Source organism: Cavia porcellus, unplaced genomic scaffold (genome assembly GCF_034190915.1).
Source record: "Cavia porcellus strain 051 isolate PalLab524CR breed Dunkin Hartley unplaced genomic scaffold, mCavPor4.1 scaffold_33, whole genome shotgun sequence".
Taxonomy (NCBI): Eukaryota; Metazoa; Chordata; class Mammalia; order Rodentia; family Caviidae; genus Cavia; species Cavia porcellus.
In genome coordinates, this window is record NW_026947516.1 from 17,234,391 (window position 1) to 17,262,357 (window position 27,967).

General features: G+C 41.7%; 1 long non-coding RNA gene across 11 annotated transcripts; it reads left to right on the plus strand.

Moving 5' to 3' along the window:
• Positions 1-4,374: 4,374 nt before the first annotated feature.
• Positions 4,375-26,584, plus strand: LOC101788011 (uncharacterized). Of its 11 annotated transcripts, none has more exons than XR_010045450.1 (8): positions 4,375-4,740; positions 5,925-6,058; positions 6,192-6,249; positions 10,024-10,141; positions 11,456-11,614; positions 14,827-15,090; positions 17,323-17,877; positions 26,231-26,584. It is a non-coding gene; the product is annotated as an uncharacterized LOC101788011 (long non-coding RNA). The 11 variants fall into 11 exon arrangements; XR_010045451.1 differs by having other exon boundaries at positions 4,376-4,740; positions 10,088-10,141; XR_001199653.3 differs by lacking the exon at positions 6,192-6,249 and having other exon boundaries at positions 4,377-4,740; positions 17,323-17,517; positions 17,689-17,877.
• The last annotated feature ends 1,383 nt before the right edge of the window (positions 26,585-27,967 follow it).

Below are 27,967 nucleotides of genomic sequence, written 5' to 3' on the forward strand. Positions count from 1 at the left end.
CAGAATGCTATACAAGGATCATGGACTTCTCATGGCAGAAGGAAAACAAATTAAAAACAAAGATGAGATTTTTCAACTCCTGACTGTTTTGGAAACCTGAAAAGGTCACCATTATGCACTGCAAAGGGCACCAAACGGTAAAGGACACTGTCACTGTTGGAAACAACAAACTTGACAAGGCTGCAAAAATAACAGCCAAAGGCTCCAGTTGGGGAACAAATGATGTGAAACAAAATCTTGAAGCCCAACATAAAATTCCCCCTAACATTGTCCTTAATCTCTGTAGCAGACAATTCCACTACTCTAAAGAAAAGAAAACTAAATGGGCACATCAGGAAGGGGCCTACATGGTCCCAACTGGTGCTTGGACTTTACCAGACAATAGGATGACATTTCCACAGAATTTGGCCTATACCTGGGCAAAACACCATCATGACATCACACATGGAGAAAAAATTGCTATGAATCAACTTCTAAGCTGTTACTATTATATTCTGAAATTAGCTTGGATCTGTGCCCCAGTTAGTCAGAGATACCAAATCAATGCAAGGACTGAACCCTTATCTGTGCCTAAATCCCCAACTAGTATCCCAAATGCTGGACTTTCCCCTTTTGAAGACCTATAAATGAATTTTACAGTAGTCAAATCATGTAGAGACTAGAAATACCTCATCTGTAATTATTCTGGGTGGCCAGAGGCAATTCCTGCTAGAACAGAAAAAGCTACTGAAGTTTGTAGCTTATTATTTAAAAAAGTATCCCTAGATATGGGCTGCCCCTAACCATAAGCAACAATAATGGCCTGTATTTGTGGCAAAAATAACACAGACACTGACTAAAACATTAAAAATCAAATGGAATTTGCATATCACATACAGGCCACAAAGCTCTGGAAAAGTTAAAAGAATAAATAGGACTTTAAAGTCAATATTGACTAAATATCACCAAGAAACTCAGGCACCATGGATAGATTTGCTTTCATGGTCCTCTTCAAGATCTGAAGCTTACCAGGGCCTATAGTACATACACCCTTTTAAGTTTTATATGAGAGACCCCCACCAGACTTACATCAGCTAGGTAACATATCTCTGCAGAAACAATTTACACAGTGAGAATAAAATCTTTTCTCAGATGCACAAAAATATAGCTGACAGGCCTGCCATACCCACAGACACACCTGCCCACACATATAGCCCTGGAGATATGGTTTGAATTAAGGATTAGAAAAAGGAGCCCCTACAACCTGTCTGGAGGGGCTCCTACTTAATTATTTTGACCCCTTCCACAGCTCTGTGTACCCCTCATTCCCCTCTCAAACTGTTTCTTTGGCTTAACCTACATGGTACTAACCTTAACTCCACTTCTACTCCTGGTCCCTTACTCCAGACCCACCAAAAGGAGGTACAGGAAAATGCCACCTGCCTCCTGGATTCCTCTGAAAAATCAAACATCTCAGCTGATTGTATAGGTGTTCTGATTGCTACCTCAGGCTCCCTCATGAAACTTTATTTGTCCTGACGCGGTCTATCAAGTGTTTTTGAGGACAAAAATGAGTCTCTATGTACTCATTTACTTCATACTCAACTTGTCTATTCCAGTCAATAGGGCCCCACATACATCCACTAGACTTGTCAAAAATGTGACCTGGTAGTACTTCCAATTTTGGCCAGGATAACAACAGCAGGGAGTCTAACCCTCAATGCCACTGCATTAAGCATGGGCCAACAACAATAGGTACAATTGGGCACCCAAATAGAGGACAATTTTACAGCAATTCAGGGAGCCCTTGACACACTACAGGACCAAATTGACTCACAAGCTGCAATAGTACTCCAAAACCAAAGGGCATTAGCCCATCTCACTGCCCAACAAGGGGACACCTGCATGTTCTTAGAGGAAGAATGTTGCTACTGTGCTAATAAGGCTGATGTTATTAGGGAAACCATCCACCACTTATAAGAACAAATAAGCCATCGGGCCTGAGACAGACAAACAGGCTCCTACTGGTGGAGCTACCTGGGAAACTGGGAGCTATGGTTGGGAGATCTATTAGGACCACTAACAGGCCTCCTTTTCATACTCTTAATAGGACCTTGCTTATTAAATTGGCTCACCTCCTTTATTACAAAACAAATAAATGCTAGAGATATAGCTCAGAGGCACAGCACCTGGTAAGAAGCAAGCACAAGGTCCTGAGTTGAATTTCTGGTATCGAAAATAATTTAAAATATAATAAACAATATTAGCCTCTAAATGACCCTCATGTCCAGTACCTCCTATATAACCTTAAACACCAACATCTCCAAAAATGATTTTTCTGATTAACCAAAAGAGGGGAAAAAGAAAGAGAAATTAATTTTTAAATAAAAGCCTATCAAGGATGTCCACCAAGACTAGGCAGACATATCCGTGTCCAGACAAGCCTGATGATGAGACATTTCCTCCTTTGTGTAACCCATGCTTGTTTAACTGGTGGTCTTGCAATATAATTGGAGATATATAAACACCCTCAACAACCCGTGATGTAACACAACCCTCCAATCATAATGCACTAAATCTGCCTCTGTACCTCCCCCTTGATCGCCCCATAAAAGTCCTGAAACCCCACCAGGTACAGTTCTGACTCTTTGGGAGAGATCCTAGTTAAGCCCACTGGTGTAATAAACTGCCTGCTAGGGGCTGGGGATTTAGCTCAGTGGCATAAGCGCCTGCCTTGCAAGTGTGTGGTCCTGAGTTCGACCCTGGGTACCGATAAGAAGAAAAAGACAAAAAATAAAATAAACTGCCTTCTAAACTTTCTCAGTGCCCTTTCCTTCTGTGTTTGGTCTGTTTTCCTTAACAATGTAACTAGCTTAATAATCAAAGAAGTGACTTATACAAGTTGCACTTGGTCCTATTTCCTCTGTTTAGTTTTTCAGGCAAAAATGGCATTTGTAACACTTTATATAAATGCGATAGTTTGCAGGGCCAAATGACTTTAATAAAAATGTTCTGTTGAAAATCATTGTTGGTCTACGGCCATATCATCTTGAACACGCCCAATCTCGTCTGAAATCGGAAGTTAAGCAGGGTCGGGTCTGGTTAGTACTTGGACGGGAAAATCATTCTTTACTCTGTTCAGCAATGTGACCCCCATATACATATCCCATTTTCAAGGCAAAAATGGATGGAAGGTGGGCGAGAAGGCAGCTAATATTTTATATGTGATCATAAAATTTTGACTACTAGCATACGTAGAATTACATATACAAAATCTTACTGCCACCAACAGAAAAACCGTAACCCTGTATGCAAGTGAAAGGGGCAAATTTTCAATGATTTACTGAGAATATACTATATAAGGGACTGTGGTTAAGTACTGTGAAAGTGGCTCCTTTGTTTGCTGCCCGCATCACTCCTAATAGTTGGGATCAACAGACCACTTACAAACAGGACTTACCAAGTACTTTTCCACCTATCAACTCCCTCATCAGATGCCTTTAACTTTCTTTTCCTTTCTCTTCCCCATCCAAATTCAAGTTGGGGAACTGCAGGCTGTACACTTCTTGAGAGTTGTGTTGTCATTGGAGCACAGTATTGTACTCCACAAATCTTTTTTGAATGAATGACAGCCTGAAAGGTGAATAAAAAGCGGCTTTCCTTTAGCAGTGACCATTCAAGAATTTCTGAGAAAAAAACAAAAAGAATTTTGGGGTGGGGGGAGCTGGTAATAACTCGCTTTTTCTCTTGTGGATCCAGAACTGTAAATGGGGAAAAAAATAAAACAATAACATTTGAGCAGGAGGCTGTAAGCAGAAGTGCCTAGAAAAAGTTATTAGAAGCACACAGCAAGAAGCAGAGTGTGCAGCTTCTCACATGTGCTAGCACTTAAAGTGTACTAAGCAGCTGGATCATAGATCCAGTTGGCCCTCAAGGTCGGATCAGAGGACATGAAACCTAATTAAAAGAAACCTAGTTCTACCATTGATCCTCTAGTTGTGTTTCCTACGCGGTTACTGTTTATCCAGTGATTATGTTTACAGCTAGGAGAAACAGGAAGAAAGTCTTTTTTTTTTTTTTTTTTTTTTTTTTTAGAGGATCAGATATTCGCAGGTTCCTTTCACTATAAATGCTGAAGTCTAGGTCTGGGACTTGGAAGCTTTTCTTAAGAGACTTGTTCATCCTCTAGGAGGGAAAACCGATCCTGGCGCATGAACCACTGGTACAGCAGAACCGAAAGCGGGTAGCCTGGGAACATTGGGCTAAGCAGGACACAATGCAGCTAACTGCGCATGCGTAAAACCAGAATGACCAATGCAAATCAGGCATGAGAGTAAACTGGGAGGATCTTTGTGATAAACCATTACAGAGGGGTGGGGAATGTAGAATGAAAGGGATATGACGTAGCTAACGCGACCTCGCCCCCGTGGGAACTGTCCCGCCAGTGAAAAGGGTGGGTCGCACGTCCCAAAGAAAGGGGGTTGCTTAGGGGAATTGCAGCAGCTAGATTTGACCTTGTCAGACTTAACCAAAGTGGGGGCACGGGGCAAATGGGCGAATTCGCGGGAGGGGCTGTCCCAGGTGGAGGGCAAGTTTCCAGACTCGAGAACGCAGGCAGAGGCTGCAAGGAAGAACTTCTGGCTGGTGGATGAGTGAACGGGTAAATGAAATGAGCTACGCTCTGGGACATGAACTAAGCGGAGTGTGGAGGCACGGCCATAAAAGAAAGTGAGCCGCTGACGTAAGGAAGAAGGGGCAAAGGTAAGCCAAACAAAATTGCTCTGAATTTGGGGGCGCGGCCCGTGCGTATGGGCGTGGCCTCGCCGCGCTCCTGCGTGATAAAGATGAGGAACACGAATGGCAAGCGCAAGTTACAAGCAGTGGGGTAGCCGCCGAGGGAGTACCATGGTCACTATGGACTTGCACCGCGGTAGAAAACAAGTGTGGATTCTGGCGTGGGCAGGAAAAAGGGCGAATATGGTCCCGGGCGCCGGAAGTATGGATAAGGCAGGACTTCCGGCTTCCGGGAGAACGGAGGCCGAACGGGGTCATGGTCTGAAGAGCGAAATGGGTTTTCCCGTGTGAGGGGTGTGGCAAAGTAGAGGGGGTGTATCCAAGATGGCCGCATGCTAGAACCTTGCTTCGTGAGAGCGAATAACAGGGATGCAGCTCGGTTAAAAGAAGGTGACGATATGGGGTTCCAGTAAAGGGAGTGTAATCTGCCTGAAAGGACATAGCATACCTACTGTTCTCCCACACACGACCACGCGCCACCTTGGGATCTGGATTCGGGGAAGCTGTCGGTCCGCTGAGGAGGTTCAGAGTCCTGGCGGGTTTTCTCTGGAATGGAAGTGGGAGGGAGTTGGGAGAAGAGCCCTTGCCTCTTTCTAGCCTTTTTTATTCCCAGGAAGGATCAGACATCTTTTTAAAGGTAGAACAGTTGTCTCAGAGATATAGGGAGTAAGAAGATTTTAATTCTAGCAACCAAAATACTGCAGACTGGCTCCTTTTGGTGTGGGTTACTGATCTTCTCCCCTGACTGTGCTAGGGAAAATAAACAGAATTTACAGTCACCAACAGGATAGGGAATCGCCAGCACACTTGTGTCCTGTGGGCAAATCCTAGTTCTTTTACTTTTGGCCTGTGCTCTAGAGCTGAAGGAGAGTGATCTCCAAAATACAAGTACTGTTAAACTGAGATTTTTTGTGATATTCAGCATTAACTGCTGCTGGTCGGAGGTTGCTAGAAACTACTTGTTAGTGTCAGTGTAACTCACATTTATTTTTGCTGGAAAATCTTGAAGAAGTTAACAGAGATGTGCATGCCTTAATTTGGTTAAAATTTGTTTTCTGGCAGCCACTGAAAATCACATTCGTATGTGCTACTTCTGCTTTTTTTTTTTTTTTTTTTAACTGATAATGTGTCTTTCTCCACTCTGCTAAAAGTCCTGCTGGAAAATGGAGAACAGCCAGAAATCATGTAAGAAGCCCTGCACATCTCAAAGCAGTTCCTTCACAGCCTGTACAGGAATCCATGGTGAACCAACCTTCACCCCTTTCACCCTCTCTTCTGGGACCTGGTAAGAAACTGCACTATTTTTCAGTGTTTTGAAGGGTTTTCTCCTTTTAAGTCACCACCTGGGCTGAAATTTACCAAAAGGCCAAAAGCAACCAGTTATCTATGCTCTTACACACCTCTCCTGTTCTCTGTAGGGCTAGGCAAAAGGCCGTCATTGCATAAAGTTGGAATGCAATAAGGATTGAGTAAATCGTGAGTAAAAACATTTGGGAAATGATAGAGGGATGAGCATTGCATATCATTGGCCACCCTGGGACAGTTAGTTGCAACACAACTGAGATATAAGAAGTGTATTTGAGGGGGCTGGGGATTTAGCTCAGCGGCATAAGCACCTGCCTTGCAAGCAGGCAGTCGTGAGTTCGATCCCTGGTACCGATAAAAACGAAAAAGACAAAAAAAAAAAAAAAAAAAAAGAAGTGTATTTGGAAATCTTTGGCAACCCCAAATTGGTATTACGCCTTCAGAGGAGAAGTGAGTGTAAGGTAGAAGCTAAGTTTTCTTAAATGACAATATAATTTGTAATTTAGGTTTCAGGGACTTGCAAAAGACTGGCTTCCTTTTGAAGTCGTGTGAGAAAATGAATGGTCAATGTAATAACAAGATATTTTTCAATACAATTGTAACCTTTTTTTTTCTGGTATCAGGAATTGAACTCAGGACCTCATACTTGCTAGGCAGGTGCTGTGCCACTGAGGTATATTCCCAGCCCTATAATTCTAACCTTTTATCAGTACTTTTTTGCTGCCCTTGCACAAATATAAAAAATTCTGAGAGATGTAGCTCAGTGCAAAAACACTAATTCAGTCCCCAGCATTGCAAAAAAAAGAAAAGAGACTTAGAATCTTTTTATTCACACTTTTCTTTTTTTTTTTTTTTTGTCTTTTTGAGACAGGGTCTCACTATGCAGTTAATGCTGGCCTTGAACTCACTTTGTAGCCCAGGTTAGTCTTAAACTCACAACGATCCTCCTGCCTCAGCCTCCCAAGTACTGGGATTACAGGCATGTGCCACTATGCCCAGCTTATTCACACATTTTTAAGTCTGCAAATCAGCAGATAAGGAGTATGTTGGCAAAGTGCAAGCCATACATAAATAATTTGTGATAGCAAATAATGGATAGCACTAAAACCTTGGTTTTCATAGGAGCCATCTAGTCACAGATTAATCTTTGTTAAAATGGAACATTATAAATATGAATCATTTGTAGTAGTATTTTTACTGTAAAGTTTTCACTAATAAGGGAGAAAAACATCAGATTCAGATAACTTCCACGTATTGCTTTTGAAACTTGCTCAGTGAATTCAGGTAGTGATTATATTTAAAAATTAGATGCTCTTAATTAATCTGGCTCCAGCTACTATTACGATAACGTATAGAAAGTCAATTAGCAGTCTGTCTTTTAACACATTAACAGTGGGTCTGCAATCTGTATGTCTCAATGCCAGGCAGCTCTGAACTACTAGTGATACATGCATGACTGTGATACAGTGCACCAGATGGTTCAGTCATGCATGTACTAATGATGGTTCAAGCCATTGAGAGCATGTCAGATCCTGAGCCACAATATTACATGGCTTTATGACAAGGGAATTTCTCATCTCAGACATTTTGACATACAACTGTAAAGAAGGTATATATAAAAATATATGAAATTGAAAAAAGTGATTTTAACCTTGGTTTGAGAATTTCTGATGCCAGGGAGAACAGGAGACATTGTGGTAGCTACAGTTAATTTCCTATTATCTTGTCTTGAAATCTTGTGTTGCTTGCATTGTTTTATTCTGATCTGCTTTGTTCTTTTCTGTTTTGTTTTGTTTTATTCTCTTTAAAATAAATTTTTTAAGAGAATAACACCAAATGAGACAAAACAAAATAGAGTCAATCAAAACAAAAGGATCAACACAGTACATGACTTAAAAACAAAATATAAAGAGATCAGAAATGGCCACCGTAATGCCTGTTGTTATCCTCAAAAGAATTGCCCATATCATCAGTCATAATAAAATTGAACGTAATAGTATAGAACAAAATCAATAAAAACAAAAATTGGAGACGTTATAGGACTTTAAAAGAAGATAATAATCCAACCAGAATGGGTATTGTAGTGTATCTTATTGTCTTCAAAGTAGTTGCCTGTACTATCAGACTTGATACTATCAAACAACACAATAGAATAAAAACAGTCAAAACAAAATAGTGAAAGCAATACAGGGCTTCAAATCAAGCTAATAGCAAATCAAAAATGATTACGATAATATATCCTGGTATCTTTGGAATAGCTCTCCATGCCAACAAATAAAATACAAGGAGACAAACGGAAAGAGAATAAAACCAAACTAAACAGAACAATAAAGACAATACAGATTTCAAATTATGATACTAGATTAACAATGGCTACTGCCTTCCTTTTTTAGGCAATTCCTCCCCTTTCACTTTAACAGGATATATTGCACATTTTAGATCCCACTAAACTTTTTTAGTTTTTATATTAGGGAGGCAACCTGCTATTCACTTAAGTGATTCTGAACCTTTTTTACCCCTGAGCATGATCTCAAGCTGTATCCATTTGTCTACAAGAGCCTCAAGGTTTTCTTTGTTTATAGCTGAGTAGTTTTCCATTGTATAAACATGACATGGCTTTCTAAACTATCTGCAGCTGATGGACAAGCTATCCCCACTTTGTTTCTGGTTCCCTGTCACATACAGCATTGTTTTCTCATCTTTGGCCTTCAGTCTATAAACCCCCTTTCAAGTTAAAGGTGTTTCTTACATAAAGCATACTGATGGACCCTATCTCCTGATCCACTCTGACTGTGTTTCTTTTTATTGGTGGATCGAGGCCATCTACATTAGTGATTATGGACAACCTTCCCTACCTCACTCTGCTATGCTGTTTTTCTGATTGTTGGTTGTCTACTTTTCCCCTTCATTCCACTGTCTGCCCCATTCAGTGAGCCCCCTCTGCCACTATTCCTGAAACCATAGTCTTTTTCCTCTCTCTCTAGAATGTCCTTCAGTATTTTTTGTAGGGTATGTTTGGTGGTCATGAATTCCCCCAGTTCTGCTTTGTCATGAAAGCATCTTGTTTATCCATTAATTTTGAGAGAGAGTTTTTCAGGGTACAACAATCTGGGTTGGAGGTTATTTTCTTTCAGGATTTGGAATACTTCACTCCAAGCTCTTCTTGATTTGATGGTTTGTCTCAAGAAGTCTCTCAATTTGCTGATGGATTTTCCTTTATAGGTGATCTGTTTCTTTTCTCTGGCAGCTTTTAATATTCTGTTTTTGTGTTGAATTTCTGGGATCTTGTTTATTATATGTCTGGATATAGATCTATTTTGGTTATAGCTGGCTGGAGTTCTATATGCCTCACTTATCTCAATATCATTTCCTTTTCCTATGCTTGGGAAATTTTCTTTAATTATTTCTGTAAATAGCCTTTGTATTTCATTTGTGTTTACCCCTGCTTCTTCACTCACATTTTTTTCTTAAGTTATAGATTCTCTTATCATCTTCTAGCCTATGTATTGTTACTTCCTGGTTCTGTGTTACTTTTGAGAGATTTTTCCTTTCACAATCACAAGCTGCAAACCTGTCTTTAAGGTTTGATAGTCTTTTTTAGTTTCTTTCAAGCAGTTTTGCCAGCTTTGAATGGAGTTTTTAATTTCCTGGTAATCTCTTTGAATCTGTTTCATGTATTTTAAATTTTTTATATTCATCCTTTTTCTATGCTCCTCTATTCTTCCTTCTGTGCCTTCTTTAGAGGTGCTTAGCAATTCATTATGGTTCTCATTTATTCTTTTACCTGTAATAGTATTTCTTTTTTTTTATCAGTACCGGGGATCAAACACACGACCGCCTGCTTGCAAGGCAGGTGCTTATGCCGCTGAGCTAAATCCCCAGCCCCTGTAATAGTATTTCTGTTCTAAGTTCTTTTATAGCCTTATAAAGTTGTCTTTATTTCAGTTGCTGTTGCTTCAGAAACTTCAGGTGTGTGATTCCCAATCTCTTCTGTGTTTACATCTCCTAGACCAGTACTGCTTGAGTTGGAGGCCGGAGACTGCGTTTTGCTTCTTCCAGGCAAGTGGGTAGTGGGGTCCTCAGCACTTCCTGTATTGGTTATAATTACTCTGAAGCATGCTGGCTAGGTATTTCTGCTGCTTGCTGCTTTTCCCAGCCTGCTGGTGGATATTGGAGTACACCAGGGGCGGGCAGGCTGGGGCCTCCCTTCCAGGCTGGTTAACTGCAGGGAGTCTTCATGTTAGTATGTGCCAGGCAGGCAGGTTGGTTGGTGATAGCTTTATACAGTGGCTGTTGGACCACGCACAGGGATGGGACTCAGTCCATGCAATTTCCACCAGTCTGTTCCGGGCTAGGAGTGACTAAATGAAGAGGGCTGCAGTTCTGGCTCTGGGCTTATCTTGCCCAACTCCAAAATGGCCCCTGGCCAATCGCCCACTCCCGCGGGAGGATTGAGTCCCCCATATTCACCACCAGCTGGTGCAGATTTCTGGTCTGCTGCTCCCCTCTGCTACTGCATCGTCTCCAGAGATGTGTTCAGGCTTTCCAGCCACCAGCTTCACTGTGACTGTGTGTCTCCAGGTTCCAACAGCGTTTCTTACACAGTGGTTCTGGCTCAGGTTGAAAGTGCCACTGACTCCCACCTTCTTCTGTTTAAGTTTTTGTTTTGTTCATTTTCTCTGTGAGCTTCAGTTCTCACTTTAGTTTCTTTCTGGGTCGAGGAGACCCACTTCCTTCCTTGTCTTCTCCAGAATGGTATATTCCAGCATCTGGACTGTTTCTCCCAGAGAAGCTATTCACTCTGCTGCTTACTATTCTGCCATCTTCCCCTAGCTCTAAAATATTTTTTTTAAAAAAGAAACTATGATCAAATGATGTCAAAACTATTCAGTTTGGATGAGGCCAATTTTTTCTACAGTGTTGAGAAAACTGTATGCCTGCATGCAAAAGAATGAAGTTAGTTGATATCTTCCAATGTATGTAAAAATTAACTCAAAATAGATGAAACATACAAGGATGAACGTGGGAAACCCTGTAATTGGCTGCCATCTTATATCTGCAGGCTGCACCACCCTAACTCCCTCCAGGAGTTAAATTTGGTAGTTAAGCAGCACCTTGCCTACCTAGCTTGTTTGGCCTATTCAGGAATTATGTTAATCGGCCTGCCTTATGAGCCCACACCTGGGAAATTTGAATTGACCTGTAACCTTTGCTACTGTTGCTAAGTTACCTGCTGACATCTCGGAACCCAAATCCCTCCTCCTCAATACCCTATATGTTTGTTACTCCTTCTGTGAATAAATGAGACTTGATCGACTTCGTCTTGTCTCCATCCTTTGTGTCTCTTGTCCCCTCTTCATCCCCACTCCCCCTCTAGGGTCTCCGTGGACTTACCCACAGGCCGAGACAAGTGGCGCCCCAACATGGGACCCAAGAACAGGGGACTTAATGAGGGACGCTGTTAGTGGGCCCAAAGTAGAAAAAGGAAAAGAAAATAGAGGACCAACGTGGGAGCCTGCCATGCCACTGAACCTCAGTAAGTGAACAGCAATTATGGGACAACAAATTAGCCAACATGAAACTTTTGTTGAAAGTTTAGAAAAGCTTTAAAGATGCAAAGGGTAAAGGAAAAGAAAATTTAGCAATTGTGTCCGCTAGGACAAGGAATGAGCCAACATGAGATTTTTGTTAAAAGTTTAAGAAAGGCTTAAAAGATGCAAAGGGTAAAAGGAAAAAAAAAATTAAGCAATTGTCCACTAGGGCTAAACTTTAACTCGGGAGCAAAGCCACCAGTAGCCGTGCATCCCTCCCCCATACTGTAATGATGGTATAGTTCCAGCTTCAGTGTGTTTAACTATGATACTAGGAAGGAATTAAGAGACTAAATTGAATTTTTAAAACAACAGATTGAACTAGAAAAAGAACATCAGGATTTGATAGCTCAATTAGAAAAACTAAAAACAGCTAAATTTAAAATGAAAAGTGAAACTAACCCCAGAGTTTCCTCCAGGATTTCTCCTGCTCAGTGACCCCCGCTGAGAGGCATGATTTCTAAATTTACCCCCCTGGCCTGATCCAATATTAAAGCTAGATGATATGGAGGCTTTCCCTGTGATGGAAATGAGGGACACAGAGGGCGGAGTTATTCGACACTACTCTGGTTTCAAATTCAAACTGAATAGAGAATTAAAAACAGTGGTTACACAGTAGGAAGACACAGCCACATATATTCTTGCTGTCTTGGATTCTTTTGCTGATGGCTGGCTCACACCTACAGATTGGTAAGGATTGGCCCGAGTGACTTTATCGGGTGGGGATTATCTTTTGTGGAAATCAGAATATATAGAAAATTGCAAAGAGACTGCCAGGCGCAATATGCAAGCTGGCAGTGGGTGGGACCTTGATATGTTAATAGGGGAGGATGCCTATGCCGACAGAGAGGCCCAAAAGCAATTTAAGGGCGATATGAGTTCCTTTCTCACGAGCATTAAGCAAGGGCTGGGGGTTTAGCTCAGAGACATAAGCACCTGCCAGCCAAGCCAGGGTTGTGAGTTCAGTCCCAGGGCTAGAGATTTAGCTCAGTGGCACAAGTGCCTGCCTGAAAAATGAAAGGCTGTGAGTTCAATCCCTGGTACCATTGACATTGGAACTGCTTATCAGCAAGGCCATTGCTGTGGCTGCCGCCTTGCAAGGCTTTACAGTTAGACAATTCTTATCTCAAAAAAATAAAAGTGTTTAACCTGTGGAAAGACTGGTCATTTTGCAAAGAACTGCAAAAAAAGACTCCAGAGATAGAGATTCCAATGTCAGTTACTTTGATTCATTTAAAAGGCATAGGTCAGCTGGTCCGACGGCAGTGGGTTATCAGAACTTATTAACATTAGTGTCACTAAAGTTGTTATACCACCCCCCCACTGCTAAATTTGACTGGCTTTAAAAAAAAAAAAAAGGCATAGGTCAAAGCCAAAACCCATAAAAAAGTTCAAAACTTCTGACCTGGAAGGACAGAGAGGACAATCAAGGCACGATACAACCATATGTCATAGCTGGATTACCAATAAATCTTTGGGGTAGAGATCTACTGGCACAAATAGGGTTAATTATGGGTAGCTCAAATACCATTGTCACTGCTCAAATGTTAAATAGTGGATATTCACCTGATATGGGCCTTGGAAAAAATAATACAGGAATGACAGAGCCCATAGAGACTGTACCAAAAACAGACCAAGCCAGATTGGGCCATTTTCCGTAGGGGCCATTGTCACTCCTGCGATCCATGCAGAAAAAATTATGTGGCTGTCAGAGGAGCCTATATGGATCCATCAGTGGCCTCTCACCTCTGAAAAGTTAGTGGCTGCACAACAGCTGGTACAGGAACAGCTTAAAGCAGGCCATATAGTACCTAGTAATTCCCCCTGGAACACTCTCATCTTTGTCATTAAAAAGAAATCAGGGAAATGGCAATTGCTTCAAGACCTTAGAGCAGTAAACAGGACTGTGGTCTTTATGGGAGCCTTACAGCCAGGCTTCCCTTCACCTGCTGCTATACCTTTGGGCTATTTTAAAATTGCCATAGATATCAAGGATTGCTTTTTTACTATCCCCCTGGACATGGCATGGTCCAGACCCAGTCCTTATCTGGGGACAAGGATCAGTATGCATTTACTCTAAAGAGATGAAATCTGCGAGATGGCTGCCAGAATGATTGGTTAAACAAATAGATCAAATACAACAAATAGAGGATAATGTTACAGAGGGCTCCAGGGACGAAAAATGACCCCTGAGAGAATTTTTTCACAGCTTTTGTTTTTCAGATGATGGAACCAATAGCCTGGATCATGTCTCTTGGAATTATGAGAATAAGTTGATGGCTTTTGTCAAACAACACAGGTCCCTTACCACAGGCTTAGAATAGCTGATAGAGAAAATTACGTGGAGCCCGCAAAACTGTGTTATGATAATGCTTTGTGAAAGCATGCTGCCCGCTCCATTTCTCTTGCCTTGGTACAATAGACTGGATAGCCAGAAATGGGCAGCTGGGCCTCACACGGGACGCCAACCTCCACCTAAGACAGGAACTGGGCCTCTCGCTGCCCTGCCTTCCAATGACGGGTAAGGCCAGGTTGGCCCCGCTGTGGAAGTGCCCTGATTCAAGACAGGCACAGTCTCCTCAAGGATGCAGCCTCTTATATTTTAAAGTAAAGAGGGACCTGTGGGAAACCCTGTAATTGACTGCCACCTTATATCTGCAGGCTGCACCACCTTAATATCTGCAGGCCACACCACTTTAACTCCCTCCAGGAGTTAAATTTGGTAGTTAAGCAGCATCTTGCCTACCTAGCTTGTTTGGCCTATTCAGGAATTACGTTAATCAGCCCGCCTTATGAGCCCCCACTTGGGAAATTTGAATTGACCTGTAACCCTCGTTCTTGCCACTGTTGCTAAGTTACCTGCTGAAATCTCGGAATCCAAATCCCTCCTCCTCAATACCCTATATATTTGTTACTCCTGTGAATAAACGAGACTTGATCAGACTTCGTCTTGTCTCCATCCTTTGTGTCTCTTGTCCCCTCTTCATCCCCACTCCCCCTCTAGGGTCTCCGTGGACTTACCCGCAGGTTGGGACAAATGAAAAAAGGGGAATGATTCATAGCATCAGATTCAGCAAAATGTCATACCAAAATTAAAGGCATCTAAAGAAATAATACATAGAGCTCATCAAAATTAAAAACTTTTCATGTGTCAAAGGTTACCATCAGAAGAATGAAACTACAGCCATTCACCCTTCCTATGAGACAGCAATGGCCATGGGGGCTGGGAAGAGAAACGTGAAGCCAGTTCACCTTTTCCATGAACCAGCAGTGGCCTCACAGGGCCAGGAAAAAAAAAACAAGAAGGCAATTTACCCTTCATGTGAGCCAACCAGCAGATAGGCTGGGAGACAAGAAGATCCTCCCTACCGCCCCAAGCAACTGACTGATTCGGAGGATCACAGGCTGAGTTGATAACGAGGTACAAAAACAACTTAATTCTTTAAAAAAACAAACAAAAAAAATTCTAATTCCTTTTAGGTATCACTGCTGGTTATGAGATGAATTATCCCCCCCTCCAATTCATGTATATCAGTCTTAAGTCCTAGTATCATAGAATGTGATTTTATTTTATTTTTTTCTTTTAGAATGACTTTAAAGATCAGGTCTTTACAAATATAATGAAGTTAACATGCACTCATTAGGATAGTCTCTAGTCCACTATGACCAGTATCATTAATTAAAGGGGAAATTAGATGGACACGGTGAAAATGCATGGTGAAGGTTTGAAATAACATTGACACAAGCCAAGAAACTACGAAAAGCAAAATGTACAGTTCTCCAGGAAAACAGAACCAATAGAATAAAGGAGCATAGAGAGATTTATTTTAAGGAAGTAACTCACTGTTATACTAAGATGCTAAAAATTAAAATAATTGATCAAAAGATAATTAACAAAAATAGTTACTTAAAAAGATAGTTATTAGTAATATTGTCATTCTGTACTGAGCTCATTACCCTAGTAACCAAGCACCAACCACATAGTTATAAATTAACTGACTGCGTCGTTCTGTTCTGTAATGTGTCATGCCCCCCCATCTTAGTGACCTATGTGCTATGTCAACTTTTGTTCTCCTTGTAAGAGACAAATGATGCTGTGTCAACCATTGTTCCCTTCATGAGAGACAAATGTTCCTGGAATTGGCAGACCAAGGGCTATGAATTGGCTAACCACCCACTGTGAAATGCCTCTTACCTCAAGCAAAGGGGAACAAAGGCCCACCTTATTTCTGTTTCTCATCACTATGTACTTAATGATCGATGAGCTAATCATAAATGAACTATAAAAATCAGTCAGAACTCTAACTCAGTTTCACAGCTTTGCAAATTCCATCTGCACTGTGTCGCCAGGCCAGCTAAAATAAAAGCGCTTCTTTTAAAAAAAACGTCTTGCCCTGTTTGTCATTTTGGGGTCTTGCCCCGTTTTTCATCATGGGGCCTTGTTTTTTGAGTAGAGTACAACACTCACATGGATAATAAGTCTGGTAAATCTTAAACTCACAGTGCAGGCCTGCGTACTAGAAACCCAGAAAAGAGTTGGTGTTGCAGCTCAAGTCCAAAGGCAGCTGCAAGTAGAACTTAATCTTCTTTGAGGGGTCTTAGTCTTCTTTCATTCAGCTTTTCAACTGATTGGATGAGACCCAACCACATGGAGAATAATCTGATTTTACTCTACTAACTGAAATGTTAATCTTGCCCAGGGTGGTGGCACATGCGTATAATCCCAGCACTAGGCTGGGCCGCTTAGTTCAGGACCAACCCCGAACTGCGTAGTGAGATTCTGTCTCAAAAAAAAAAAAAAAAAAGAAAAAGAAAAGAAATGTTAAACTCATCTAGGGCATACCTCTACAGTGCTGTTTAGACTGATACTTGACCCAATATCTGGGTTCCATTGCCTAGTTTGATACAGAACTGACTCTGCAAGCAGAAAGGCACATAGAACAAATCCTTTGTAGCCCTCAGAAGGAACCAATTCTACCAGTGATTTCGAGCTCACACTTTAAGCTTCTAGAATGATGAGACATTAAATTTGTATATTTAAGTCAACCAGTCTATGATAGTTTATTACAAATGAATACACTGGACTAAAGACCCCACGTAGGGAGTCAACCGCCATGGAGTTTGCTGACTTCCTACCTGTCCCTTTCAATGTGATGGCAGCATATCCCCATCCCTCTAGTTCAGAGTATGACTTAGCAAAGTCATGCATATATACAGTGCCTTGTGTGCTTCATTTTACCATATACAGAGATGATTTCCTCTCCTTAAACCTAAGTGTTGCCTTCTCCCTGTGTAGCTCAGAGGGAACAGGGCTAAGGCAGAATACAGAGAAGTGCCCATATATAGCAGGGGTATACTGAAGAGGGGGAAGCATGAACTTATGTTTGTTTCATTGCTGTGCATCGCTTGGGGTCATGGTGGGGGTTTTTATGTAGCATATCCTCCTTACAAGGTGGCATAAAAAGAGAAAGTTCATGTCTGTAGGTAAAATGTTAATGCCCCTATACTTCTCGATTGACTCCTTTGCCACTCGTCCCCTCCCCCAACAAGGCCACACTCCTTTTGGCAGATGAAGGCAGAATCTGAGGAGGCATGAACTCCCTGCTTTGAACTAGTTTCTTTTGTTTCCTTCCTTGTGCTGTGTATATTATAGGAGGCTCCTGAGAGGAGAGATTACACACTGCAAGATGGACTTCAAGCCCTGTTAGTCTTTGCATCACCGCACCCAACACAGATGCTGAAGCCAAGGAAAAGACAAGAAATACTGCAATGAAGATGATTCCTGACAGGTTCCCACCTCTGAGCCTGACTTAGGCTCATAATCAGATAGGTTCCTCTTTGAGATCAGGTAATACTCTTGTGGGCCCTTCTATTTTATAAGGAGAGATATAAGACCCTAACCCTAAAGCATAAGGTCCCACCTCAAGGTGTGAAGGTAATAATCTAAATGTTGTCCTACTCAGGTTTTCACATGATTTTCAGCATCTTGCTGAAAGCTCCTCTGCCTTTCTCTCTCTAGCTGTTTAGGCTCCTGCAAGTAACTTTGCAACTGATGAAGATTGCAAGCCCAAGATGATAATGATAAAGAGCCTGAGGATTGCTCTTTAACTCCTTGCAGATCTCTGTTCAAATGGTTCCTGGTTCCCAGGTCCGTCAATCAAGTCCCCACCATCTCTAGACCTGCAGCTAAGGACCCTAAACAAATCCTGTGAGTATAATACTTGGTTGAGGACATGAGAAAGGCTTGTGGAATTTATACCATTTATTAAGCATTTGTAGATAGGATATCATTTGCATTCCAGTGTGACAGCTCTTAAGAACTGTCAGCATAACCATTCGCTACCATGCTGAAATGGTGGCATACAAGAGCTTGACAAGATAGATATCCACTTTCAAGTGTCTCACAACCTGATATTTTTAGCATTTCTGTTTTTTTTTTCTTTAGCATTTCTTAATAGCAGTTATCTTTTTACTAACATTGATCTGCAAATCAAACATTGAGGCTGCAAATTATTTCTGTGAATCTTAGCTTTCTAGAAGTTGGCATATTAATATTTGCATGCATCTCAATAGCTTCATGTTGCAGAATATTCTGCCCTGAGTTATAGATTCCATGCTCTCTGACCAGCTCAGCTGGAAAATAGGAGCTCAGGTAGGCAGCAGGTGATCTTTCTCCCCTCCCCCACAAACACAAGCTACTGCCCATGTGAGGACACAGGGATTTTCCACCTGATGCTCTTTGCTGCTAGAAGCTGTCCTGATCCATGTAGATGTTCAGTGACATATCTGACCTCTACCGATAGCATTCTTACCCAAATAATAACATTGAAAAGTGTCTTAAGACATTAGCAGGGCTGGAGATTTAGTTCAGCAGCATAAGCACCTGCCGGGCAAGTACAGGGTCCTGAGTTTGATCCCAAGTACCAAAAATATACACAAAAAAAGACATTTGTAAATCCCACACCCCAGATAGAGAACTACTGGAAGGATAGGAGACAGTGTACCATATGCAATGGTGTATCAGTTATTTTATTTTCCACTGTTTGTAGTGAATTAGCATAGTTTCTAAACACTACTTCAACACTCCAGGTGTTCCTCCTTTTCCTCTATATGTTTGAACTAAAAACACATCTGAAAATGAATTCAAAGCCAGATGTGGTGGTGCACCCCTGTAATTGAAGCTCTCAGAATGCTGAGGCAGGATTCTAGCATAAGCTACATAGTTCATGTCCAGCCTGAACAAGTAGTGAGACCCTGTCTCAAAAAAACAAAGCAAAGGAACACATAAGTGATACTAATCCAGCTGAAACTATTGCCTTCAAATTACTTCCTATGTTTTCATTATAAGTTTTATTTTCTCCAGTACAGTAATTATTTTGCCAGTGCAGTATTTTTTTATTTTTTTTTAAGGCTAGTCAAGTGAAGCAGTGGGAGTGGAGAAGGAACAAAGAAATCTGTAACTGGTTGTGATCAATTAGTTGTAAACACCACTGCACTCGGTCCAGCCTGCCAGTGCAGTATTGACTGTGTTCTCAATGACATGAACCTGCTGCAACCAAAATTTCTAGTGACTGAGAGTACCTACATCCTTCCTAGGATGACTTACTCTGAAAACTGACACTTTGTAGTATGAGATTTTTTATTTAAGGAGAAAAAGGAAAAGAAAACAGAAAAAGGGTACAAGTTATACAAAATTTCAAAAGCAATAAACAGTAGGAAATCACTTGTTCATAGATTGTATATTGTCATCTTAGAAATAGTTGTTCAAGTTACAAAATTAAAACATATAAAGTGGACATTCAAACAGTGAGACTGCAAACAGTTCTGTTCAATGATCCAACAAAAACTCAGTAATATGGTTATCTATCTTATATGCTTAAATATACATGCAGTTCTATCCTTTAGAGCACTTTCTTTTCCTCTTTTTTTTACAATAACAATTACACATTTTGGGTTTATTCCCCCCCACTGTTCTTACTACTTTTTTTTTAAGAGAGTAAAACCAAATGTGACAAAACAAAACAGAGTCAGTCAAATCAAAAGGATGGATATAGTACATAATGTAAAAACAGAATACAAGGTGATCAACAATGGTTACCATAATGCCTCTTGCTATTTTAAAAAGAATTGCCTTTATCATCAGTTATAATAAATTGAAAAAAACAGTAATAAACAAAACCAGTAAAACCAAAACATTGGAGACATTACAGGACTTCAAAAGAAGATAATAGTCAAACCAAAATGGGCATCATAGTGAATCTCATTGTCTTCACAGTTGTTGCCTATACTCTCAAACTTGGTACTATCAAGCAAAACAGAATAGAGTAAAATCAGTCAAAACAAGATGGTGAGAGCAATACAGGGTTTCAAATCAAGTTAATAGGAAATGAAAGTGGGTTACTATAATATATCCTGCTATTTTTAATTTATTTTTTCCCTTAATTAAAAAGATAAAAATAATAAAAAAGGAGATTGAGATAAAAGAGGACATAGCAACAAAACAACACAGAACATAACCATTTAAGCAAAATGGTGTTTCACCACAAGTTATCACAACATAAAAGTAGTTACCATAGTGTCTCTTTCATTGAAATCTTTGAGTATAATTTCGTATACTGTAGCATCAAACATATCAAGACAGTGTAAAACCATTCAAGAGAATGACATTATTACAGGGTATTAGAGCCAACTAACAGAAAATGAACAATGGTTTCTGTATAATCTCCTCTATAAAAGTTTTTGCTTATACTGTGATACATAATAAAATCCAATAATATACAACCTGTTCAGACCAATGGAGACAGAAGAACAAAAGCTTGATGAGACTTCAAAACAAGATGATACTAAATCAGTATTACCTATTAAGATGTCATTTTCTCCAAAATAGCTCTTCCTGTCATCCAATCTTCTCTGCCTCATTTCTGTTGAGCTCTTTTTCTGTCATTAGTTGTCAGTTTGTCTTCTTCATTTTGTTTTCTACTCCATTCATTATGGCCTCTCTGCCACTATTTCTGGATTCTTCGTATTTTTCTTTTTTAAAATATCCTGCAGTATTCCCTATAGAGTTGAATTGGTGGTTGCATATTCCCCTAGTTCCTCTTTATCCTGGAAGCACCTTGTTTTTCCATCAATTTCCAGGGATAGTTGTGCAGGATATATCAATCTTGGCTGGAGATTATTATCTTTCAAAGCTTGAATTATTTCCCCCCACGCTCTTCATGATTTGATGGTTTGTGCCGAGAAATCTGCTGTAATTCTGATGGGTGTACCCTTGTAAGTGATCTGTTTCTTGTCTCTGATGGCTTTTAATATTCTGTTCTTGTATTGGATTTCTGGAATTTTAATTATTATATGCCTGGGTGTTGCTCTGTTTGGGTTGTAGGTGGCTTGGGTCCTGTATGCTTCATACAACTGAGTATCTTTACCTTTTGCTAAATTACAAAAATTCTCCTGGATTATTTCTGTGAGTAGCTTTTGTAGTTCATTTGTTTGTGTCCCTACTTCTACTTTTATGTTCTTAATTCTTAAGTTATAGATCCTCTTATCATCTTCTAGTCTTTGTATTATTGCTGTTTGTATCTTTGTTATTTTTAAGAAGTTTTTCATTTCATTCTCCCATATTACAAATCTGCCCTCCAGTTCAGATAATCTGTCCTTAGTTTCTTTTAACTGTTATGCCAGTTTTCAATAGAGTTTTTAGTTTCCTGGTAATCTCTTTGAACCTGCTTCATGTATTCTATGCTTTCTGTATTTTCTCCATCAAACAATTGTCCCCTCTTTTTCTGTTCTTCCATTCCACCATCTGTTTTTTCTTGGGTAGTGCTTAGCATTTCTCTAACTATTCTGCTTATGTCTGCTTCAGGTCATTAATAACTTCATTCCTGAACTTGTCTATGAGGCTCTGGAGATAGCGCTTTATATCTATTGGTGCTGTGTCTGCTATTGCCTCTTTCTCAGGATTGGGGGCTGAGGACCCTTTCTTGTTGCTGCCTCTTCCCATATTCTTTGTTCCTTATATATGCAAGCATGTATAGGAGGCCCAGCTTCCTTCCCTGTCGGCCGCAGTCTGATTGAATTGTGCTGGCTAGGTGTTCCCACCCACCATAGCACACCAGGAAGTTGCAGACCAGGCAGCCTATGTGGGGCCTGCCCCTCCAGGTCAATCTACCTTCAAGCGCTGGGACCTGGGTTGTGCTAGCCTACTGGGTCTCAGCCACCAGCATCATGTAGGCTAGGCACTGCTCACCAATCCCCCTTGAGAGGGGGATACGTGACTGAAGTCACTGCAGTGCCCTGTTCTGGCAAGTCTGCCCAATCCCAGAATGTCCTCTGTTGGAGTCTCCTAGACCATGGAAGAGTCCCAGTTTCTCTCACTCACTGCAGGTCACTGCACAGCTCCCCGCTCGTCCCACTCTCAACTCCATTCACCGATTCCCATTCTCAGAGCTTTCGCTCATCTCTCTCCCTGCTGAGCCGATGTAGATGCAGCAGCAGCGGCGGGAAACCCAAATCACTGCTTCCAATGGTGTGGGCTCCAGCTTCCACACTGAGGATTTTCTGTTCCTGTTATAGCACCGGGATTGCATTCCCAGTTGGTTTCTCTCAGCCCAGTTCATTCTTGGGTCAGCAGGGCATATCTCCACTTGCTTATGATTCCTTACTCCGCATCATTCCTGAATTCTAAGCTGGGTCTTTCAGAGAGCCTCCGTAGCTGCTGCTATCTATCCGCCATGTTCTCCCAGAAGTCTCTCCATTAATTTCTAGGGACAGTTGTGCAGGATATATCAATCTTGGCTGGAGATTATGGTCTTTCAAAGCTTAAATAGTTTTGCACCATGCTCTTCATGATTTGATGGTTTGTGCCAAGAAGTATGCTGTAATTCTGATGGGTATTCCCTTGTAAGTGATCTGTTTCTTGTCTCTGACAGATTTTAATATTCTGTTCTTATATTAGATTTCCGGAATTTTGATTATTAAATGCCTGGGTATAGTTCTGTTTGGGTTGTAGGTGGCTGGGGTCCTGTATGCCTCATACATCTGAGTATCTTTACCTTTTCCCATATTAGGGAAGTTCTCCTTGATTATTTCTGTGAATAGCTTTTGCAGTTCATTTGTTTGTATTCCTGCTTCTTCCTTTACATTCTTAATTCTTAAGTTATAGATCCTCTTTATCATCTTCTAGCCTTTGTATTGTTACTGCTTGTTTCCTTGTTATTTTTAAGAAGTTTTTCCTTTCATGCTCCCACATTACAAACCTGTCCTCTAGTTCAGATAATCTATCCTTAGTTTCTTTCAAGCTATTATGCCAGCTTTCAATAGAGTTTTTAGTTTCCTGGTAATCTCTTTGAACCTGCTTCATGTATTCTATGTTTTCTCTATTTTCTCCATCAAACAATTCTCCCCTTTTTTTCTGTTCTTCCATTCCACCATCTATTTTTTCTTGGGAGGTGCTTAGCATTTCTTTAACTATTCTACTTATATCTTGCTTTACTTGGTTCAATACTTCACTTTTGAACTTGTCTATGAGTTCCCGGAGATATCACTTTATGTCTATTGGTGCTGTGCCTGATATTGCATGTTTTCTATCCTCATTCTCCTTTGCATTTACCTTTCCTGGATCAATGTTCTCAGGATTGGGGACTGAGGACCCTTTCTTGTTGCTCCCTCTTCCCATACTTTTTGTTCCTTCCACACAAGCATATATAGGAGGCCCAGTTTCTTTCTTTGTCCTTTACAGTTTGAATCGTGCTGGCTAGGTGTTCCCACACACTGCAGTGTACAAGGAAGACACAGACCTGGGCAGCCTATGCTGGGCCTGCCCTCCAGGTCAGTCAACCTGCTGAAGGCTTCACTGCATTAGGGTTCACTGCCAGGCGCAGGGACCTGTTTTGGGCTAGCCTACTGGGTCTTAGTCTGCGGCGTCACCCAGGTCAAGTGCTCCCCACCAATCCCGCTTGAGAGGGGAATATGTGACTGATGTCACTGCAGCATCCTGTTCCGGCTAGTCTGTCCAGTCCCAGAATGTCCTCTGTTGGAGCCTCCTAGTCTATGGAAGGGTTCCCCCCCGCCACCACAGGTCGATGCAGGGCTCCCCGCCAGCTCTGCTCTCAATTTGGTTACCCAATTTCCACTCTCAGAGCTTTCGCGTCTCTGTCCCTGCTGTGCCAATTCAGATGCAGCAGCCGCGGCAGGAAATTCAAGCTGCAGTTTCCAGAGGCACGGGTTCCAGCTTCGGCACTGAGACTTTAGCTGTTCCAGTTGTAGCACCAGGATTGCATTTCCAGTTGGTTTCTGTCAGCTTAGTTCGTTCCTGGGTCGGCAGGGTATATCTCCCCCTGCTTAGGACTCCCCACACTGCACCATTCCTGGAATCCAAGCTGGCTATCTCAGAGAGCCTCCATAGCTGCTGTTATCAATCTGCCATGTTCTCCTGGAAGTCTGTAGTATAAGATTTTAAATGGAAAAAAAGTAGTTATTAATCTAGTTACCGTCAATACCTTTATTTCCTTAGGACACCTTGTACCTTTTAGTTCTGACAAAACAGTAGTGGCTTGGGGAGGTGGCAGCTTTGCTTGGTTAATTTCCCACATCATGTGACATGTCATCATTTCTGAGCTGGTTGGAAGAACAGAGCAGAGTGAATGTGAATTTGGTTTTTGGCGTCTGACACTGTCACGCCTGTCTTCACCCAGGACACTGTTACAGTCTTTGCTGCCCTGCTGAGCACCTCCGGTCCTGCTATCCTCACTTGCTGAGTGGTAAAGACTACAGTCACCTTTCCTGGCAGCCGTAGCCCAAGGGGAGGCCCAGGGTACATGGTGACCAAGAATGACACAGGATTGTTGAAGGTTACAAAGCACAACAGGTAGAATCATTCTGTGCCTGCCTCACAGTGAGGACTCTGTGTTGGTTGCTGCTTCCCATAAAACAGAATCATGGGGCTGGGAATTTAGCTCAGCGGCCTAAGTGCCTGCCTTGCAAGCAGGCAGTCGTGAGTTCAATCCTTGGTACCGATAAAAAGGAAAAAGACAAAAAAAAAAAAAAATCGTCACCATCCTTACCAGCATCATTGGCTCGGTGCCTCCCTCAGATGTTTAAATCTAGATGTTTTTAAGATGAAAAGGATCAAGTGAAGGTGGTTATGGCAGATTTCATGGACACCCTGTGCACTGTGCCTGCATCTTTCTTCCCTGCAGGTCTTCTTTGGCTGGCCACTCAGATTGCTGTTCTCTCAGTTAATTTGACAGTCGTAATGTGGGGACTTGTATATAACGGACATAGAAGCCTACACCTAATACCCAAGATAAAAATAAAACGAGGGTGGGGATTTAGTTCAGCAGCATAAGGGCCTACCTGGCAAGACTGGGTCATGAGTTCGATCCCCAGTACCAAAAAAAAAAAAAAAAAAAAAAAAAAAAAAAAAAAAAAAAACGCAGTTTCACTTAGATCATCTAGTGAAACTGAGATTATTTGAAAGCTATCAAAAATATAGCTATGGAGTCGGGCATGGTGGCTCACGCCTGTAATCCCAGCACTCGGGAGGCTGAGGTAGGAGGATCGTTGCAAGTTCAAGACCAGCCTGGGCTACAAAGTGAGCACAAGGCCAGCCTGAAATACCTGGTGAGACCCCCGTCTCAAAAAAGACAAAAAAATATATATAGCTAGCTATGGGCTGGGGGTTTAATTCAGCACAAGCACCTTCCTGGCAGTTATGAGTTTGATGCCTGGTACCAAGAAAAAAAAATTTATATATATATATATATAAACATGCACACACAGATGTATACATACATACATAGCTATGAGATCATACACCAGGACTGGGGTTATAGCTCTGGCACACCGTCTACCTGGCAAGTGCAAGGTCTTGAGTTCAATTCCCACTACCCCCCCCCCAAAAAAAATCCTACACTATAAAAATCAAAGTTTAATAGTGCTAATTCGTTGATTAGTAAGATAAAGAGTTTCAGATGTAGTGAAAATAGCACCAGTTTGATAATATTCCAGTGATTATTAATGTTTGTGATTTCCTTACTTTCAAAAAGAAGAAAAATACTTCTTTTTAAGATGACTTGGACTTTGAGCCGGGCATGGTAGCACACACCTATAATCTCGGCACTCAGGAAGATTGAGATGGGGGGAGCCTGGGCAGTTTGGTGACTTAGTGAAACCCTGTCTCAACAATTAAAAAAAAAAAGAGGGAGAAAAAGAAAACAAAAGCTGAGGATTTAGCTCATTGCAAAAGCCCTGGGTTCAGTCCCCAGTACTACAGGAAAAAAAAGGTAACTTGAACTAGAAGGGTCCTATCTAAAATGTAGCTACAAGCCACTGGTGGCTGTTCATGTGTAAACTAATTCATTACAGTTTTAGGGCCAGAGTTTTAGCTTGGTGGCCTAAACACCTGCCTGGCAAGTGTTAGTTCGTGAGTTCAATCCCTGGTACCAAAAAACAAAAAGAGAAAAAAAAAAAAACATTTCTAGCCATATGTACCTGCTCTTTACTGTATTCTACATTTCCGTGTATGTTATAACTATTTCAGAGCTGTTCTTTAATTTTTCCAGGTAACTTGGTGAAAGAGTTGCTGGCCCAGACCGAACACTTTAACCAGGAGAAGCCTCAGCCAAATTAAGGAGCTCCTGCCTCCCCCGCCCCTTAGAGATTTACCTGTAACCCTATACCCCTGCGCTTAGTAACCTACGTCTGGCGCCAAACGTGTGCCAATGGGCTACCTGTGAATACCTAATACCCCTTAGGGTCCACCCCAAACAGAGGCTACTTATGGGCCTCACTCCACGTGTTAGAGTGAGAGAGTGTGTTCCAGAGAGAGACCGCTGGCCCCGGGGTGGAGATGCTGCGCCCCGGGGGCCGGGGGGGTCTCTCCCCGCATTCCCGAAATAAAGGTTACTTATATTTTATACTTCTTATCTTTGTAGCCACCTCCGCCCACTCCTTCCATGGCCATCCACTCCACCCTTTCCACTCTCTCCACTCCTTCCTTCCCCACTCTCCTTCCTTCCCCTCTTCCTCCTCTTCTCAGACCTAACACTTGGTAAAATCACCAAACCTAAAGAGCAGTAGCACTAAAAGGCTTGCTCTACAATGCCTTCCTTCACGAGGAGCTCTGCTAGAGGCTGGGATGCCGCAGCCTCCTTGTCCTTCATTACTTATCCAATACCCTTGGGAAAGGATGGGCTGATGAAGAGCCCCCTGGGTTGTGTAGTGGCCTCTGAGTTATCTTCAGCTCCCTGGGAGCAACATGCAGCCCTAGAATGGACCACAGGAAAACTGGGTTTAGTCTCCTGCACTGATAGTGTGCCCAGGGGCTAATGCACTCAGCATCTAAGGGCCTTTTACAGTCCTGGAGCTCCAGCAAGGCAATTTGTACTTCTGGGATTCCACTCAGCACACTCATTGGGGGTGCTCCTGGCTATAGTGTCACTGCGTTAGGGGCGAGGCCCCCGTGGATGGTCTTTAATTATGGAGACAGCATATCCTTCATGAAAAAGGAAGAACACAGTGAGACATCTGATCATAAGCAAACCAGGGAAGGCAGTAAAGTAATTCAGATTTTTCTAATAGGTTAGAAAGGGGGAATGAAGTGAAATTGATTGTAATAGTAAATGTATTTAATCGAGTAAATTCAGGGTGTTATCATTTTTACATGGAATCGATGTTTATTCACCACCAAGTTTACACTCTTTGTGCCACATCTTATTGCCTGGTGGATGTTTCCCATTTCCAGTGTTTCATTCTTTGGCCTGACCAAGGGCAACAGCAGGGGAAGACCAGAGCATGGGAAAGAAGAGGAGGAACCAGATAAGACCTGAGGCGGGTTGGAGTAGGAACACCCGGGCCTTGGACACAGATGTCACCGCTTGCTGTACAGTTGTTAGCATGGATACACGATGACATGATTTAGAGAGACCACCGAGTGACAGAGCACAGGAGTCAGGGGTGTGAGAGAAAAGGGAAAACCACCAAGAGGTTTAGCGTGAAGCCAGGGTGCAGGGGCCTCAGCTAGGCTGGTGGTCATGGGCAACTCAAGGAAGAGTTGACCATGAAAGCTCTCTCTGAATAGCAAATAGGGAGAATTCAAATACTTCCCAAACTAAGTATTCCATTGTTTTAGAAATATTTTAATATATATGCTAGCTGATTTCATGTATACTACTAGTTTATCTTAGTTCTTTCAAAAAAAAGTTTTCTGTTACTGTTTGTCTCTTTTTGTAAGAATCTTTTTGGTTTATGTCTTGTACTCAGATAATACACCATATGATAACTTGCTATTCTCTTATGTG